Below are 20,011 nucleotides of genomic sequence, written 5' to 3' on the forward strand. Positions count from 1 at the left end.
ATAGTGGGAACATCCTCCACCCACCCTCGAGCTTCGCAATTGGAGGGAGCAGAGGCTACCTGACATATGCAGGGCAGCCGAAAGTGTGCCGAACCTGCGGGAAATCGGGACACGTGGCGGCCGATTGCAAAGTGACCATCTGCAGGAACTGCAAACAGGAGGGGCACTTGACTAAGGACTGTCAGGAAGAAAAGAGCTGCAACCTCTGCGGAGAGGCGGGCCACATGGACAAGGCCTGCCCAAGACGAGGAGCCGCCACCTACGCACAGATGGCCGGAGATGGCAACACGAGCCGCGGACCGACAAAGTCCAGCGAGGTACCGCAAATCAGCACAGGAACGGTGTCTAGAGGCACCCAGAAGGAAGGGCAGGCTGTAGCGGAGCAGGCGGCAGACAGCGGGGAGATGCAGCAGCCGACCCAAGCTCCTGCAAGACAGACGGAGGAAATGGAAGAGGAGGGATCAAAGGAGGCAGAGCAGTGGATTATCGTCAAAAACAGGAAGAGGAAACCTCTCGAGGGCCCCAAAGCCACCAAGCGAAGGGGGAAGAGACACCTACAAGATGAGGATACAGGCAGCTCCTCCGAGGGTGAGGACGGGCGCAAGAAGGGTCGCCACCTGAGGAAGAGGCAGAGCGCCGTGGGGAGAAAGGAGGGCAGCACCGCCCAAGAAGGAAAAGTCGATCCCTCTGAGGGGATGGGTGAAGGCCTCCCCCTACCCGGTGAGAACCAAGGGGTACCCACCGGCTCACAGCTCCAGGTAACTGGGAGCAGCGTCCCAGTGACAGCCCTGCTGTCAGATGGAGAACTGGGCAATGCAGACCCTGGGACCGACACGATGACACCAGAGCGGGGAAATGACTCCAGCGTGGAGCTGGACAACGACCTCAGCCCTGGGAAGGTCCAGCAGTTTGCCGTCACCACGGGGATGCAAGCAGCTATCCCACAGGAGCAAGACCAGAAGAAAATGGACACTGGTAACCCCGTAAACTGGTAAAATGGGGTTTAAAATTGCCAGCATAAATGTGCGTAGCATTAAATCGGCTACGCGATGTGTTTCAACGCTGGCCTTCCTGGCCAACGTCAAAGCCGATGTCCTGTTTCTGCAGGAGTGTGGGATACCGCACCTCAGCAGTTACAGGAGATGGTCGAGCTTGTGGGCCCACGGGCCGTCAGTGTGGTCGGGGGCCAACGATAGCCGCGCCTCCGGCCTGGGTACCCTGTTGCGGGGAGGCAACTTCATCATCTCCGAGGTTAAGATTAGATTAGATTACTTACAGTGTGGAAACAGGCCCTTCGGCCCAACAAGTCCACACTGCCCCGCCAAAGCGTAACCCACCCATACCCCTACATGTACATCTACATCTTACCTAACACTACGGGCAATTTAGCATGGCCAATTCACCTGACCTGCACATCTTTGGACTGTGGGAGGAAACCGGAACACCCGGAGGAAACCCACGCAGACACGGGGAGAACGTGCAAACTCCACACAGTCAGTCGCCTGAGGCGGGAATTGAACCCGGGTCTCCAGCGCTGTGAGGCAGCAGTGCTAAACACTGTGCCACCGGGCCGCCCCAAAGGAGGTGGTGGGCGGGCGCCTCCTCGTCGCGGACGTTAAATACAGAAACGCTCCCGTGAGACTAATCAACGTGTACGCCCCAGTGGGTAAGAGTGAACGGTTGGCCGTCCTGCAACAGTTTCCACTGCTGCTGGCTACGTCCAGGCCGGTCATTCTGGCCGGACACTTCAACTGCATCATTGATGCAGATGGACGATCCGGCAGGGGGGACAGTAAACCGGACGCTACGTCCAGAGCCCTGATGGAAACGGTCAAAGACACCAAGCTGCACGACGTCTTCAGCACCCCTGCAGATGGAGCGCAGCGTAGATACACCTGGTCACGGGCAGACGGGTCTATCTGCTCAAGGATAGATTACCTGTTTGTGTCCCGAACGCTCTCGGTCAGATCCACCGACGTCAAGCCGGTGTTCTTCTCTGACCACTGCCTCCTGCTGGCCGGCTGTCACCTACAGGACAAACAGCGGGCGGGCAAGGGAACGTGGAAACTGAACACTAAGCTGTTGACCCCGGGAAACATCGAAGAGCTCAAGAGGGATTACGCAGGTTGGAGAACCGTGAAGCCCCTCTTTGAGTCTCCAGCAGACTGGTGGGAAACGGTAAAAGGGAACATCAAGAGGTTCTTTATCCTCAAAGGTGTCCAGGAGGCGAGAGAGAGGCGGGGAAAACTGTCCCAGCTCCAGGAAAGTATGCAGAACCTGCTCCTGCTGCAGACGATGGGGGTGGATGTCACGGAGGACCTCAAGGAGGTGAAGGGCCAGCAAGCCTTGCTCTTTGCCTCGGAGGCCTCCAGGATAATCTTCCGGTCCAGGGTCCGCTCGGTGGAGCAGGATGAGACGTGCTCATGTTTCTTCTTCCAGAAGGTGCACAAAGAGAGCTCCGTGCTCAGCAGCCTGAAGAAAGAAGATGGCTCGGTAACGTCATCTCAGGCTGATGTCATGAGGATCAGCAAATCCTTCTACGCCAGCCTGTATGACTCGAAGCCAACCGACAGCGCGGACTCCCAGTCGTTCCTGTCCTCTATCATGGAGGTCCTAGATGACGGAACACGAGAGAGGCTGGACCAGCCGCTATCTCTGGATGAGCTGACCAAGGCCCTCGAGTCCTTCGAAAAGAATAAAACTCCTGGAAGCGACGGCTTACCGGTCGAGATTTATTCCGCTCTTTGGGACTTGATCGGCCAGGACCTGCTGGAGGTGTATGTCAGTATGCTTCGGGCAGGTACCATGAGTGAATCCATGAGGAAAGGCATCATCACCCTCATCTACAAGCGGAAGGGGGAGAGGGAGGAAATTAGAAATTGGAGTCCGATCTCACTGTTAAATGCAGACTACAAAATCTTGTCAAAGGTCATCGCCAACCGGGTCAGGTCTGCTCTGGGATCGGTGATCCACCCGGACCAAACCTGTGCTATCCCGGGCAGGAAGATCTCTGAGAGTCTTGCACTCCTCAGGGATACGATCGCCTATGTGCAGGACAGGGGGGTTGACACCTGCCTCATCAGCCTGGACCAGGAGAAAGCCTTTGACAGGATATCGCATACATATATGAGGGATGTCCTCTCCAAAATGGGCTTTGGGGAGGGAATCAGAAATTGGATCAGACTGCGCTACACCAACATTGTCAATGCAGTCTCAATCAATGGGTGGGAATCAGATAGCTTCCCTGTAAGATCTGGAGTCAGGCAGGCATGCCCCCTCTCACCCGCCTTGTTTGTGTGTTGCATAGAGCCATTTGCTGAATCCATCAGGAAGGTTTGGTGTTGTGGTGCAATGAGAACAACCTCTGTCTCAACATCAGCAGAGCTAAAGAACTGATCATTGATTTCAAAAAGAAAGGAAGAGAACTTGGCTCCAACTACATCAACGGAACTGAGGTGGATAGGGTGGAGAACGTCAAGTTCCTCAGAGTGATGATAACCGTCAACCTGTCCTGGATTTCACGTGTAGATGCTATGGTCAAGAAGGCATGTCAATGCCTCTTCTTCCCCTGGCGGCTCAGGAAATTTGGCACGTCTGTAAGGACCCTCACTAACTTCTACTGATGCAATGTTGAACGCATATTGTCCAGGTGCATAACAGTTTGGTATGGTAACTGCTCTGCCTGGGACCGAAAGAAACTACAGAAGATGGTGTGCACCACCCAGACTATGAAGGAAATCAACCTTCTATCCATGGACTCCATTAACATGGCTTGCTGCCATGGAAAGGCTGCCAACATCATCAAGGACCCAAAGCACCCCGGTAATGCTCTCCTACAACCCCTATCATCAGGCAGAAAATACAGAAGCCTGAACATACGCACCAGCAGGTTCAAGAACAGCTTCTTCCCGGCTGTTATTGGACTGAGGAATGAAGTTCCTAGCCTCAAATAATGCTGATCTTGTAAACATTGATTGAACAAACATCTCTGGCACACCCACACCCACCAACACCACCGCCCCGTGGTTGAACACTTCAACTCCCCCTCCCACTCTGTCAAGGGCATGCAAATCCTGGGCCTCCTCCACCACAAACCTGCTACCACCCGATGCTTGGAGAAGGAACGCTTCATATTCTGCCTTGGACCCCTGCAACCACACGGGATAAATGTGGATTTCAACAGCTTCCTCATTTCCCCTCCCCCCACATTAACCCAATGCCAAGCCTCCAACTCGGCACCGCCTTCCGGACCTGTCCATCACTCCATCCTCTGACTTATCACCTTCTCCCTCACCTTCATCCACGATCACTTTCTCAGCTACATTTCCCCAAACCCACCCCCTCCCATTTATCTCTCATCCCCGACCCACAAGCCTCATTCCTGATGAAGGGCTTATGCCCAAACTGTCAATTCTCCTGCTCCTAAAATGTTGCCTGGCCTGCTGTGCTTTTCTAGCACTACACTCTTAACTCCGATCTCCAGCACCTGTAGTCCTCACTTTCTCCTAACAATGATCTTGCCTAGCACATGCCCTGTGCAATGTAACCCCTATACCTCTGTCTAAATCTCTTTGATCTGTACATCCTTGCTTGTTATGGTCTCCCTGTACTTCGGTACACATGACTATAAATAAATCAATCAATATTGCAAATGATTCTTCTACAAGCTAGATGGGTTACAACTTCATAAGATTGGGACTGACAGCCTTGCAGAGAGATTTGCCAGTGCTGTTGGGGTGGATTTCAATCCACTTGTCAGGTGATGAATCCTAAGGGTAACTCAAATGCTAGGGAGTAAATTTGGTGACAGGAAATAGAAAAGCTAGTCGGGAGGCAAGAAGAAAGAGAAACAAAGCCAAGCCTTGAGTATGCCTCACATGTGGAATTGTATCAAAACAACAAACTTGAAGGCAGCTTACAGATGATATTAAGGTTCAAATAAAGGTAAATTGCCATTAAAGAAACATGATTACCAAGACTGGGAACTAAATATTCAAGGATGTTTGGTGATTAGGAAAGACAGACAAGAAGAAAAGGAAGATGGAGTTGCACTGATAATATGGAGTGGCATCAGTAAATTAGTAAAGGAAAATCATAGATTGGAAGAAATATATGTGGAAGCTGTTTGAATGGAGCTGACAACAATCCAGGAACATCAGACATTGGTTCAAGTTATTTATAGGCCACCAAACAGTAATTGTAATCTAGGGCATGGTATTAATCAGGAAATAAGAGAAGTAGGTAGCATGCACACTACAGTAATCATGGGTGCTTCAATTTGCATATATACTGGATGAACTAAATGAATACTAAAGCCGTGGACAACTAGTTTCCGGAATGTGGTTGGAATAGTTTTCTTGAGTAATATGTTGAGCTAGGAGAAAGTGAGGACTGCAGATGCTGGAGATCAGTAATATGTTGAGCTGACTAGAAGACAAACTATTTTAGCCCTAGCATTATGTACTAAAAAGGGGTTAATTAATAATCTTATTGTAAAATATCCTTTAGGAATGACCGACCACAATATGATAAAATCTTACATTATGTTGAAAGTGAGGTAGTTCAATCTGAAGCAAAGACGTTACATTTGAACAAGGGAACTTTGAATGCATAAGGCACAAATTGTCTGAGTTGGTTTGGGAAATAAATTGTTGAGTTGGTTTGGGAAATAAATTGATAGGCATGACTAAACAAAGACAATGGACAGTATTTAAAGAACTATTATGTGACTGACAGCCAGGGTGCAAAAATAACGAATTAACAATGACATAGAGCTTAAACAATTATATAAAATTAAAACAAATGGATTATAAAATTATCATAAATAGTCATTAAGCTGAGGAATGGGAGTTTTTAAAAATGTACAAAACAGGACCAATAAACTGATAAGGAAATGTTGAATAGAATATTGTTGTAAACTAGCGAAGACATAAAATAGACTGTAAATCCTTCCACAGATATAGAAAAATGAAACATTTGGCTTAAGTTAATGTGGGTCCTTTACAGACAGGCTCAATTGAATTCATATAACTTCGATTACATAATGGTTAACACAGTTGAGCTTTGGACAATAGGTATAGGTATGGGATCTTAACAGGAACATACAATTATTCAAGGATTTGCAAACCAGCAACGGTCATATGTTGTTGATATAACTGTTGAAGTTTTACAAAAGAACCACAAGAATCATCATTCCATTTTAGATCATCACTGCTGATTAGGATGAAGTCAGGGAGGAATATCAGAATGAAAATAACTCACAAACCTCGCACTGACAGGAATAGAATCAAAATCACCAGGTTTCAACCAGAAACCGACCAGTCTTCCACATCCAAAGTGAACATGTTGTAGGAGAACAGTGAAATTTACAGGCTGCCTGAATTTATGAAGTCAGCAAAATGTAGGAGATGGGTTGGTAATAAAAGTAATTATACATAAATATATAATAATGAAAAAGCAGCTTGTGGGTGTTGTATAAGGATGAAAGGATCTGAAAAAGTTAATGTTGAGAGATGCCATAAGCCACCACACACAATGATGATGACAAACAGACTTGCTGGGAGAACATCTCAACAGAGTAAGTCTAATAATCTGGGTCTTTCTTGTGGTCTCTGTAATAATATCCATGATGTTAGTTTTATTTTTACCTAGTTTTTTTATCATACAATGAACATCATCTTGTTTAAGACAAGACCCTATTCTCTTTAAAATATCAAATAGTTTTTCTTGATCATACTAGATTAAGCAGGCCCTGTTGATCTCTACCCTGAAAGAGGATGGTGACAGCGAAGCTACCTTAAGGTGAACAATAGTGTGGCGAACCCATATAACGATATGAACACTGGTTCAAATTGCCTACATAACACTTAAAATAGAATTTTATGACGAACGTAACACTTCCCAATCAAAGCACAGCTATGTAATTTCTTGGGCAAAACAAGATAATAACAGACAAAGTGGCCTTGAAATTTCCTAAGAGTCACTCACTGCTATGACTCAGGCAGTCAAGAACCAACTGACGCAATTGGGTTAAAGTATTATTTTCCATATGATATGAAGAATATGGCTGTGGATTCCAGAAACTACCTTCTCTATATGAATTTAAAATCAATCTGATATCCAATTCGGTTGATTAGATTAGATTACTTTACAGTGTGGAAACAGGCCCTTCGGCCCAACAAGTCCACACCGCCCCGCCGAAGCACAACCCACCCATTCCCCTACATTTACCCCTTTACCTAACACTACAGGCAATTTAGCATGGCCAATTCACCTGAACCTGCACATCTTTGGACTGTGGGAGGAAACCAGAGCACCCGGAGGAAACCCACGCAGACACGGGGAGAACGTGCAAACTCCGCACAGTCAGTCACCTGAGTCAGGAATTGAACCCAGGTCTCTGGCGCTGTGAGGCAGCAGTGCTAACCACTGTGCCACCGTGCCGCCCGGTTCTACTCTTGCAAATTTTAATCTCATGTATCCTGGTCATCTCCAGTCTGTTGAACTGGAATAATCTCTCAATGGTGATCCAGCTTCATTGTGCAACATAAGTTGGATCCAAGACTCACTAATTCTGGCTTGGAAATGTAAACTCTTGAAAATAACTACCTGGGGTTAAAACCAACATTTCTTCATGACATTTAATGGCATCGCAATCACCAAATCCTCCATTGTCAATATCTTGTGTGTTACCATTGAATAGAAGATTAACTGGGTTACCCATATGAGTACAGCGATGACAAGAGCACCTTAGAAGCTGGAAATAATGGGGCAAATAACTCACCTCCTGATTCCCAGTACTTACCCACCATATCTAAAGCACAAATGATCTCTGAGTGAGATATTTTAATTTACCAGTATTAATGCAAATGCATCAATGTGCAACAAATTCAGGTGAAAAACTTCAGCCAATTTCATTTACTCCATGTGATATCAACAAAGATGTTGGATAATGTGAAGGCTACAAAGTCTGACAATGCTCTGGTTTTAGGACTCAAGACTTGTGCTACAGAAATGGCTGTGCCTTAGCCAAGCTGTTCCATGGAAGAATTAAATGAACTTTATCGGAATGCATGCAGCATTTGCAACCAGATTTGTAATATGGCACAAATGATACAAAATGAGTCTGTTCTAATAGTCATTATGCAAAATATGGCTGTGGGGTAACTAAGGCTGGGAATTGAATATTTAAAGATATTCAATATTTAGGAAGGATATGCAACATGGAAAATGAGATGGGGCAGAGCTGGTAATAAGGGATACGAACAGTACTTTGGTGTGAAGAAGGTAGTTCAGAAGGACAATCTATATGGGTGGAGCTAAGAAAACGCATGGGCAGTAACATTGGTGGGAGTTGTTCATAGACCACCAAAGGTGGTGGTCAAGTAGGATATGGTTTAAATCAGGAAATACAAGATAACTATGACAGAATAATGCAGTAATGTGGGTGACTTCAATCTACATATAGACTGGGCCAGTCTAATGAGGATCAATGCTGTGGTGGACAAAATCCTGGAATATATATGAACTAAATTTCTAAAGCAGTATTTTAAGAAATTAACTGGGGAACTATTTACTTAGATCAAGTATTACGCAATGAGAAGGACCTAATTAATAACCTAGATGTAAGACAACCCTTAAGAAAATGTATGGTTAGTAAGTTTGCAGATGACACCAAAATTGGAGGTGTAATGGACAGTGAATAAGGTTAGCTCTGAGCACAATGGGATGTTGATCAGATGGGCCAGTGGGCTGAGGAGTTTAATTTAGGTAATTGTGAGTTGCTGCATTTTAGAATCAAGGCAGGACTTTTAAACTTATTAATAAACTTACTAATAAGGTTGCTGAACAAAGAGACCTTGGTGTGCACATTCATATTTTCATGAAAGTGGAGTTGTAGGTAGATATGACAGTGAAGAAGGCATTTGGTATGCTTGCCTTTATTGGTCAGTGCATTGAGCACAGGAGTTGGGATATAATGTTGCAGCTGTACCGGACATTGGTTAGGCCACTTTTGGAATACTGCGTGCAATTCAGGTCTCCCTATTATAAGAAGGATATTGTGAACCTTGAAAGTGTTCAAAAAGATTCACAAGGATGTTGCCAGGGTTGGAGGATTTGAAGTATAGGGAGAAGCTAAATAGGTTGGGACTGTTTTTCCTGGAGCATCACAGGCTGAGGGGTGACCTTACAGAAGGTTACAAAATCACGAAGGGCACGGAGAGGGTGAATAGACAAGGTTTTTTCCCTAGGGTGGGGGAATCCAGAACAAGTGAGCATAGGTTTAAGGTGAGCAGGGAAAGATTTAAAAGGGAACTTAGGGGCAGATTTTCCACTGAGAGAGTGGTGTGTGTATGGAATGAGCTTCCAGAGGAAGTGATGGAGGTTGGTAAAATTGCAACATTTAAAAGACATCTGGATGGGTATATGAATAGGAAAGGTTTAGAGGGATATAAGCCAAATGCTGGCAAACAGGACTTGATTAATTTAGGATATCTGGTCGTCATGGACAAATTGGACCGAAGGGTCTGTTTCAGAGAACACCTCTGGGACACCCGCACCAACCAACCCAACCGCCCCGTGGCTGAACACTTTAACTCCCCCTCCCACTCCGCCAAGGACATGCAGGTCCTTGGACTCCTCCATCACCAGACCATAGCAACATGACGCCTGGAGGAAGAGCGCCTCATCTTCTGCCTAGGAACCCTCCAACCACAAGGGATGAATGCAGATTTCTCCACCTTCCTCATTTCCCCTCCCCCCACCTTATCTCAGTCCCAACCATCGGACTCAGCACCGCCTTCTTGACCTGCAATCTTCTTCCCGACCTCTCTGCCCCACCCCCTCTCTGGCCTATCACCCTCATCTTAACCCCCTTCCACTTATCACATTCCCAACGCCCCTCCCCCAAGTCCCTCCTCCCTATCTTTTATCTTAGTCTGGTTGGCACACCTTCCTCATTCCTGAAGAAGGGTTTATGCCCGAAACGTTGATTCTCTTGCTCCTTGGATGCTGCCTGACCTGCTGCGCATATCCAGCAACATATTTTTCAGCTCTGATCTCCAGCATCTGCAGTCCTCACTTTCTCCAAAGTGTTTGTTTCCATGTTGTACATCTCTATGATACTATGACTCTAAAAGTGAACATAATATGTAAGAATATGGTTCATTAAGTTTGAAACTGATGTGGTTCAATCTGAAAATACATTCTTAAATGTAAAAAAAGAAACAATGTGGTGTGGAAGCATCTTGGCTTTGGTGGTCTTGGAAAATACACTGGAAGATTTGATGGTAGACAGACAATGGATTGAATTTAAATAATTAATACACAGTCTATAACAAGCATATGTACCTTAAAGACATATAAAATTAACAGAAAAAGATTAAATTATAGCTATCAACAAAAGTTAAATAAGAGATTAAAGAAGTGGGTTTATAAAGTTGTTAAGGAGTAAACCTGTGGATTGAGAGATTTTATTAATCAAAAAAGGAGAAATACAAAACTGATAAAGAGATGGAGAGAAGGTGGATTTAAATAGCAAGAAATGTATTTTTAAAAAGCTTCTATGCATATGTAAGATGGAGAAGACAAATATTGTTCTACAGCAGGCAGTGACAGGAGAATTTATAATGGGAAAAAGGGAAGAGAAGCTAAATAATTACTTAAGGTAGATATTACCTGCTGTTGGGGAGAAAGTGAGGACGGCAGATGCTGGAGATCAGAGCTGAAAATATGTTGCTGGAAAAGCGCAGCAGGTCAGGCAGCATCCAAGGAGCAGGAGAATCGACGTTTCGGGCATAAGCCCTTTTTCAGGAATGAGGAAAGTGTGTCCAGCAGGCGAAGATAAAAGGTAGGGCGGAGGGACTTGGGGGAGGGGCGTTGGAAATGCGATAGGTGGAAGGAGGTCAAGGTGAGGGTGATAGGCCAGAGTGGGGTGGGGGCGGAGAGGTCAGGAAGAAGATCGCAGGTTAGGAAGGTGGTGCTGAGTTCAAGGGATTTGACTGAGACAAGGTGGGGGAAGGGGAAATGAGGAAACTGGAGAAATCTGAGTTCATCCCTTGTGGTTGGAGGGTTCCTAGGCGGAAGCTGAGACGCTCTTCCTCCAACCGTCATGTTGCTATGGTCTGGCGATGGAGAAGTCCAAGGACCTGCATGTCCTTGGTGGAGTGGGAGTGGGAGTTGAAGTGTTGAGCCACGGGGTGGTTGGGTTGGTTGGTCCGGGTGTCCCAGAGGTGTTCTCTGAAACGTTCCACAAGTAGGCGGCCTGTCTCCCCAATATAGAGGAGGCCACATCGGGTGCAGCGGATGCAATAAATGATGTGTGTGGAGGTGCAGGTGAATTTGTGGTAGATATGGAAGTATCCCTTGGGGCCTTGGAGGGAAGTAAGGGTGGAGGTGTGGGCGCCAGTTTTGCATTTGTTGTGGTTGCAGGGGAAGGTGCCGGGAGTGGAGGTTGGGTTGGTGGGGGGTGTGAACCTGACGAGGGAGTCATGGAGGGAGTGGTCTTTTTGGAACGCTGATGGGGAGGGGAGGGAAATATATCCTTGGTGATGCGGTCTGTTTGGAGGTGGCGGAAATGACGGCGGATGATACGCTGTATATGGAGGCTGGCGGGGTGGTAGGTGAGGACCAGTGGGGTTCTGTCCTGGTGGAGGTTGGAGGGGTGGGGCTCAAGGGTGGAGGAGCGGGAAGTGGAGGAGATGTGGTGGAGGGCATCGTCGACCACGTCTGGCGGGAAATTGCGGTCTTTGAAGAAGGAGGCCATCTGGGTTGTACAGTATTGGAACTGGTCCTCCTGGGAGCAGATGCGGCGGAGACGAAGGAATTGGGAATATGGGAAGGCATTTTTACAGGGGGCAGGGTGGGAAGAGATGTAGTCTAAGTAGCTGTGGGAGTCGGTCGGTTTATAGTAAATGTCTGTGTTGATTCGGTCGCCCGAGATAGAAATGGAAAGGTCTAGGAAGGGGAGGGAGGAGTCTGAGACAGTCCAGGTGAATTTGAGGTCGGGGTGGAAGGTGTTGGTAAAGTGGATGAACTGTTCAGCCTCGTTGTGGTAGCACGAGGCATCGCCAATACAGTCATCGATGTAGCGGAAGAAACGGTGGGGCGTGGTGCCAGTGTAGCTGCGGAAGAGGGACTGTTCCACATGTCCTATAAAGAGGCAGGCATAGCTGAGGCCCATGTGGGTGCCCAAGGCTACTCCTTTGGTTTGGAGGAAGTGGGAGGATTGGAAAGAGAAGTTGTTCAGGGTGAGGACCAGTTCAGTCAGTCGAAGGAGAGTGTCAGTTGAAGGGTACTGGTTGGTACAGCGGGAAAGGAAGAAGCGGAGGGCTTTGAGTCCTTCGTGATGGGGGATGGAGGTATATAGGGACTGGATGACCCCACCTCCCATCACCAAACCATCATCTCCCAGACCATCCATAACCTCATCACCTCAGGGGATCTCCCATCCACCGCCTCCAACCTTATAGTCCCACAATCCCGCACCGCCCGTTTCTACCTCCTGCCCAAAATCCACAAACCTGACTGCCCCGGCCGACCCATTGTCTCAGCCTGCTCCTGCCCCACCGAACTCATCTCTGCATACCTCGACACGGTCCTGTCCCCCTTAGTCCAAGAACCCCCCACCTACGTTCAGGACACCACCCACGCCCTCCACCTCCTCCATGATTTTTGCTTCCCCGGCCCCCAATGCCTTATCTTCACCATGGACATCCAGTCCCTGTACACCTCCATCCCCCATCACGAAAGACTCAAAGCCCTCTGCTTCTTCCTTTCCCGCCGTACCAACCAGTACCCTTCAACTGACACCCTCCTTCGACTGACTGAACTGGTCCTCACCCTGAACAACTTCTCTTTCCAATCCTCCCACTTCCTCCAAACCAAAGGAGTATCCATGGGCACCCGCATGGGCCCCAGCTACGCCTGCCTCTTCGTTGGATATGTGGGACAGTCCATCTTCCGCAGCTACACTGGCACCATCCCCCACCTTTTCCTCCGCTACATCAACGACTGTATCGGCGATGCCTCGTGCTACCACGACGAGGTTGAACAGTTCATCCACTTTACCAACACCTTCCACCCCGACCTCAAATTCACCTGGACCGTCTCAGACTCCCCCCTCCCCTTCCTAGACCTTTCCATTTCTATCTCGGGCGACCGAATCAACACGGATATTTACTATACACCGACCGACTCCCACAGCTACCTAGACTACACCTCCTCCCACCCTGCCCCCTGTAAGAACGGCATCCCATATTCCCAATTCCTTCGTCTCCGCTGTCTCTTCTCCCAGGAGGACCAGTTCCAATACAGTACAACCCAGATGGCCTCCTTCTTCAAAGACCGCAATTTTCCCCCAGACGTGGTCGACGATGCCCTCCACCACATCTCCTCCACTTCCCGCTCCTCTGCCCTTGAGCCCCGCTCCTCCAACCGCCACCAGGACAGAACCCCACTGGTCCTCACCTACCACCCCACCAACCTCCATATACAGCGTATCATCCGCCATCATTTCCGCCACCTCTAAACGGACCCCACCACCAGGGATATATTTCCCACCCTCCCCTATCAGCATTCCGAAAAGACCACTCCCTCCGTGACTCCCTCGTCAGGTTCACACCCCCCACCAACCCAACCACCACTCCCGGCACCTTCCCCTGCAACCACAACAAATGCAAAACTTGCGCCCACACCTCCACCCTTACTTCCTTCCAAGGCCCCAAGAGATACTTCCATATCCGCCACAAATTCACCTGCACCTCCACACACATCATTTATTGCATCCGCTGCACCCGATGTGGCCTCCTCTATATTGGGGAGACAGGCCGCCTACTTGTGGAACGTTTCAGAGAACACCTCTGGGACACCCGGACCAACCAACCCAACCACCCCGTGGCTCACCACTTCAACTCCCCTCCCACTCCACCAAGGACATGCAGGTCCTTGGACTTCTCCATCGCCAGACCATAGCAACATGACGGTTGGAGGAAGAGCATCTCATCTTCCGCCTAGGAACCCTCCAACCACAAGGGATTAACTCAGATTTCTCCAGTTTCCTCATTTCCCCTCCCCCCACTTTGTCTCAGTCAAATCCCTCGAACTCAACACCGCCTTCCTAACCTGCAATCTTCTTCCTGACCTCTCCGCCCCCACCCCACTCTGGCCTATCACCCTCATCTTGATCTCCTTCCACCTATCGCATTTCCAACGCCCCTCCCCCAAGTCCCTCCTCCCTACCTTTTATCTTAGCCTGCTGGATACACTTTCTTCATTCCTGAAGAAGGGCTTATGCCCGAAACGTCGATTCTCCATTACCTGCTGTTGCCAGGTGGCAGCCTACAGTGCTGTTCTATCCCTTTTACTGGATAAAATCCTCGCATTCCTTTCCAGACAGTACTGTGAAAATACCTAGATCACATAGGCTGTAATGTTTTGAGAAGGAGACTCGCCACAATGATTCCATAACATTTCGGAGTCAGCAACAAATACTGGTCTCGTGAACAAGAAGAAAGTTTGTTTTTGAAGGGGAAGAACAATCCACATTTTGGTCCTGTCCAGAAGAAAGTAATAAAATCAAATTGTGCCTGTATGTAGCTGCACATAATCAAGTAAATAGGACTGGGGAGTTACATCTGCAGTTTGCCATGTGGAAATATGATGTTGTGGTGAAATCAAAAAACTGTCTGAAAGTAGGCAGGAGCTAAATATTCCTGGGTGCAATGTTTTCAGAATAGATAGGAAAGGAGGAGAGGTGGTGGATTTGGTTGAAAGCTTTGTGGTGCTGGAGCAAATAGGGATCCCAAAGGGTGCAAGGACAGAATCAATCTGGCTACCGGCAAGGAACAAAAAGTGAGGAATTACATTGCTCAGTGCGATATATATGCCATAACTAGGTCAGATGTCACAACTCACCAGGTTATAGTTCAACAAGTTTACTTGAAATCACAAGCTTTTGGAGCGCAGCTGGTCAAACCACTCGGCTTTAAGCAAAACAGTATGTTTTTACACACTACTCTTGAAACACAAACAAAACGAAAACAGAATTTAAAGTGTCTTCACTATTTGGAAAATGAATCAACTTGAAGACGCAACTTAACGAAGGAGCTGTTCCAATACCCACATCACCCCAAAAACACACCCCTTGGCAAATGGTAAATTCAAACTCAGGTTCTTCCTAGCAGGAAAGATTTCAGAGGAAAGAATCAGGCAAGAAACTTCTGTTGAAGTATGGAACCCTTTTTCACAGCAGCAGTTTCTGACTTCTTGTTCAAACAAACGAAACCAGCAAACAAGCCTGAACTAGGAGAACTAGACACTCCCTGCCATTGTTTAAAGTAGCCACTTCCAGACAAATCGGCACCTCTGCCTGTATGACCCCTCTTGAAGGATAAAATCACCTTGTTAAAGGGGCAGCATCATCACATTAGTATGAGGAATTCCATTTGAGGATAGATTGGCGAATTTGGGACTGTTCTCTTTGGAGAAGAAAAGGCTAAAAGGAACTCTGATGGAAGTTTTAAAGACCATGAAAGATCTAGACAGAACAAAGAGGAAGAAACAATTACTGTTTGTAACAGGGTTAAGAACATGAAGGCCTATATTTAAAGTGATTTGCAAACATAATGAGAAAAAAAATCTTTTTCACTCAACTGGTTCAGGTCTGGAGTTTGCTGCTTGGAAGTCCGAGCAGGTTAGGTGGATTAACCATGCTGAAATTACCCATCATGTTCAGGGATGTGTAGGTTACATGCATTAGCCATGGGAAATGCAGGGCTACAGGGATAAGGTAGCAGGATCGGTCTCGGTGGGATGCTCTTCAGAGGATTGAAGTGGACTTGTTGCCCAGTTTCCAAACTGTAGAGATTCTAAGTATGGCAGAAGCAGCGTTAATTGAGTCATTCAAGAAGGTTTTAGATGGTCATTTGAATAGAATCATGCTGAGGGTATGGGGAAAAGGCAGGCAAATAGCCATTGCAGACATGATGAGCTGAATAGCTTCCTTCTGCGCTATGACATGTCTGTGATTCTATGATTAGGTTAAGCATTACTAACACAATGCACACAAATGCAATTCTTGGGTCCAAACATATATTTATCAATACAAGTGCAAGGTTTGTCAAAAGGCCTTCATGAAAATAATTTAAATTATCACTATCTATTGCTGTTTTATGAGAGTTCTTTACAGTTAAGTGGAAGAATTTTAAGTTCAATATAAATCTGGATTTAGTGACTACAACAGTGGGCTTCGCCATGGGGTGGAAAGTTAGGAGGAACCCATGTCACCTTGTTTTGAGATGGCTTGCTGAATTGTGTCATTTGGGTAAAATTTAATGTGCTCCACTTGCTGTGTTTGGTGGTAGGGGCATTTAATTGGAAGGAGAAGCTCCCAGATGGTTTTCCTGTCAATTAAAGCCCGTAATTGGCCCACGGTACTCATGTCGATACCAGTGGCAGGTAGGGGCTTGCATGCAAAGAGTCATACAAGGCAAGCAAACCCTAGTATGTTTGTTCACGTGTTCTCAACACTGTCCATAGTTCATACGTACTCAGTGCCTGATCAAGTGATTTGGCATTAAGATGTGGGAGGTCTGCTGAGAATTTGTTGATCCCCTCAATATGCCTCTCCCATGATCCCCACCACATAGTCACTCCTTCCCAACAATGACTTGTTACTGAATCACTTTTCAAACAATGGCCTGAAGTTAGTACCAGCAGGAGCCATGGCTTTCCCTTGTATCGTGAAGAGTTGTAGGCCTCTGATTGGCTAACTGCTCCCTACAGGCAGAATCTCTGATCTAAAAACGTTACTTCTGGGAATGCTTGCCAATGGCCTGTTAAGTGCCTCAGTGTCACCTAAATCTGGTAAAGTGGGAATTTCACCAGATATCCAGACAGTAGCCAAGACTAGGTCATCTCAGTTAAACTCAGCTCAAGGTTGCAGTTCTAATGTCTGCTAATGATTGCACAATGTTCACCATCATTCGCGACTCCTCAGATACTGAAGTAGTCCATGTTCAAATGCTACAAGATCTGGACAATATCCAGGCTTGGGCCAACAAGTGGCAAGTACCATTCAAGCAACACAAATGCCAGGCTATGACCACCACCAATTATAGAGTCATAGAGTCATAGAGATGTACAGCACAGAAACAGACCCTTCGGTCCAACCCGTCCATGCCGACCAGATATACCAACCCAATCTAGTCCCACCTGCCAGCACTCGACCCATATACCTCCAAATCCTTCCTATTCATATACCCACCAAATGCCTCTTAAATGTTGCAATTGTACCAGCATCAACCACTTCCTCTGTCAGCTCATTCCATACACGTACCACCCACTGTGTGTGAAAAAGTTGCCCTGTAGGTCTCTTTTATATCTTTCCCCTCTCACCCTAGAACTTTTAGTTCTGGACTCCCCGACCCCAAGGAAAAGACTTTGCCTATTTACCCTATCCATGCCCCTCATAATTTTGTAAACCTCTATAAGGTCACCCCTCAGCCTCTGACACTCCAGGGAAAACAGCCCCAGCCTGTTTAGCCTTTCCCTATAGCTCAAATCCTCTAACCATGGCAACATTCTTGTAAATCTTTCCTGAACCTTTTCAAGTTTCACAACATCTTTCTGATAGGAAGGAGACCAGAATTGCATGCAATATTCTGACAGTTGCCTAACCAATGTCCTGTAAAGCAGCAACATGACATCCCAATCTCTGTACTCAATACTCTGACAAATAAAGGAAAGCATACCAAACTCCTTTTTCACGATCCTATCTACCTGTGAGTCCACTTTCAAGGAGCTATGAACCTGCACTCCAAGGTCTCTTTGTTCAGCTACACTCCCCAGGACCTTACCATTAAGTGTATAAGTCCTGCTAAAATTGACTTTCCCAAAATGCAGCACCTCACATTTATCTGAATTAAACTCCATCTGCCACTTCTCAGCCCATTAGCCCATCTGGTCAAGATCCTGTTGTAATCTGTGGTAACCCTCTTCGCTGTCCACTATACCTCCAATTTTGGTGTCATCTGCAAACTTACTAACTGTTCCTCTTATGCTCGCATCCAAATCATTTATGTAAATGACAAAAAGTAGAGGACCCAGCACCGATTCTTGTGGCACTCCACTGGTCACAGGCCTTCAGTCTGAAAAACAACCCTCCACCACCACCTTTGAGCCAGTTCTGTATCCAATCTAACCAACACTACTTGACATTCAATAGTGTTAACATCACTGAATCCCCCACTGTCAACATCCTTTGGTTATCATTGATTAAACCTCAAATAGACTTACCACATAAACACAGTGGCCACAACAGCAAATCAGACTAGGAATACTGCAGCGAGTAACTCACCTCTTGACTCCCCAAAGTCTGTCCACCATCTACAAGACACAAGTCAGGAATGTGATGGAATACTTTCCATTTGCCTGGATGAGTGTAGCTCAAACATCAGTCAAGAAGCTCGACACCATCCGGACAAAGCAGTCACCTTGATTGGCACAACATCCACAAACATCCATTCCCTCCACCACTGATGCTTAATAGCTGCAGTGTGTACTATCTGCAAGATGCAGTGCAAAAATTCACCTTAGATCCTCAGGCTCCACCTTCCAAACCCATGATCGCTTCCATCTTGAAGGACAAGATTAATGGTAACGCCACACTTACAAATTCCCCTCCACTGCCACTGGGTCAAAATCCTGGAATTGCCTCCCTAATGGAATTGTGGGTCAATCCACAGCAGGTGGACTGCAGTGGTTCAAGAAGGCAGCTCACCACCATCTTCTTAAGGGCAACTAGGGACAGGCAATTAATGCTGACCAGCCAGTGGTGACCATATCCTAGAAATGAATAAACAAAAGCATTAGAGGGTCATTTTTCAAGTTTAATATTGGGGTGAATTGGTTTTCTCTTCACACCAGTGACAAAATTATCTATTGTAAAATGAGAGTTGCACTAACTTGACTCTTCAGATAAACAATAAATCAACATTTCTTAATCTGCATTGTTTAGTGCTGGGATGATCTTTGATACTAAAATTATGTTGGATTTATACCAAGGACATAATTGTGCAAACCTGCTCACAAAATTTTCTTTCTATAGTTAAGTTAATAGAGGGGAAATCTGTGGGAGAATATTAAAGGGCTCAGATGTTCCAAGTCCTTTCATCTTTCCAAAATTGTGGATTCAAGCATTATTCAATACAGTAGCTCGTTGCTATTCTAAATTGATGGAATGCTATATTTTTGGATGTGCTATTCTTCAGATGAGATGTTAATCCAAGGCCTGCCAGTCAACTGAGATCTTAATGATTCAACAGCAACTACTTGCCATTGTCAACTCTTTCCCTTAGTTAACATGGACAAGACATGGTGACTCATCTTAAAGCTGTTGTGCTATCTTGCTGCACATAAATTGAGTTCTTTTTCTGTGTAACACTCACTAATTCAATGTATGTATGCATAGGTATTTCTGAGTGACATAAAGCAAGTCTGTTATTAAAATGAGCTTGTAAGTATTAATTTAATGGCAATTTTCTAGCATTATCTAATGTAAGTGAAATTTTGAAACTTTCCATTATTTGAAATTGGTCACATAAACTTAGCTTCTCAACAAAGAAGAATTCATATTCATTAATTCATTACACTAATGAACTTGACCATCTCTGTTGCTAGTCAATGTGTCATTAAGTTGATATATTCTTATTTCATGCATCCTTCTACAAAACAAATATAGGTTTATTGAGAATTTACAACTGGCCTTCCTCTAACAACTTGTAAAACAATAAACATTATTCACTGTAGTCACCACTGTCAATCCTCAGGAAACCTAAATACTAAGTTCTTTTTTTATAGGACATGGGGTGATATTCTGGTTAATTGTCTTGATCATTCCATAATAACTTGCTAGGGCATCTATCTACTAAAATTACAATTTTTTTTGTAGATTTCTTTAATAACAAAGGTATTTGAAATGGTTGTTACTGCACAAAAGAAAATTAGATGGAAT

Source organism: Chiloscyllium punctatum, chromosome 7 (assembly GCF_047496795.1).
Source record: "Chiloscyllium punctatum isolate Juve2018m chromosome 7, sChiPun1.3, whole genome shotgun sequence".
In the NCBI taxonomy this organism is placed as follows: Eukaryota; Metazoa; Chordata; class Chondrichthyes; order Orectolobiformes; family Hemiscylliidae; genus Chiloscyllium; species Chiloscyllium punctatum.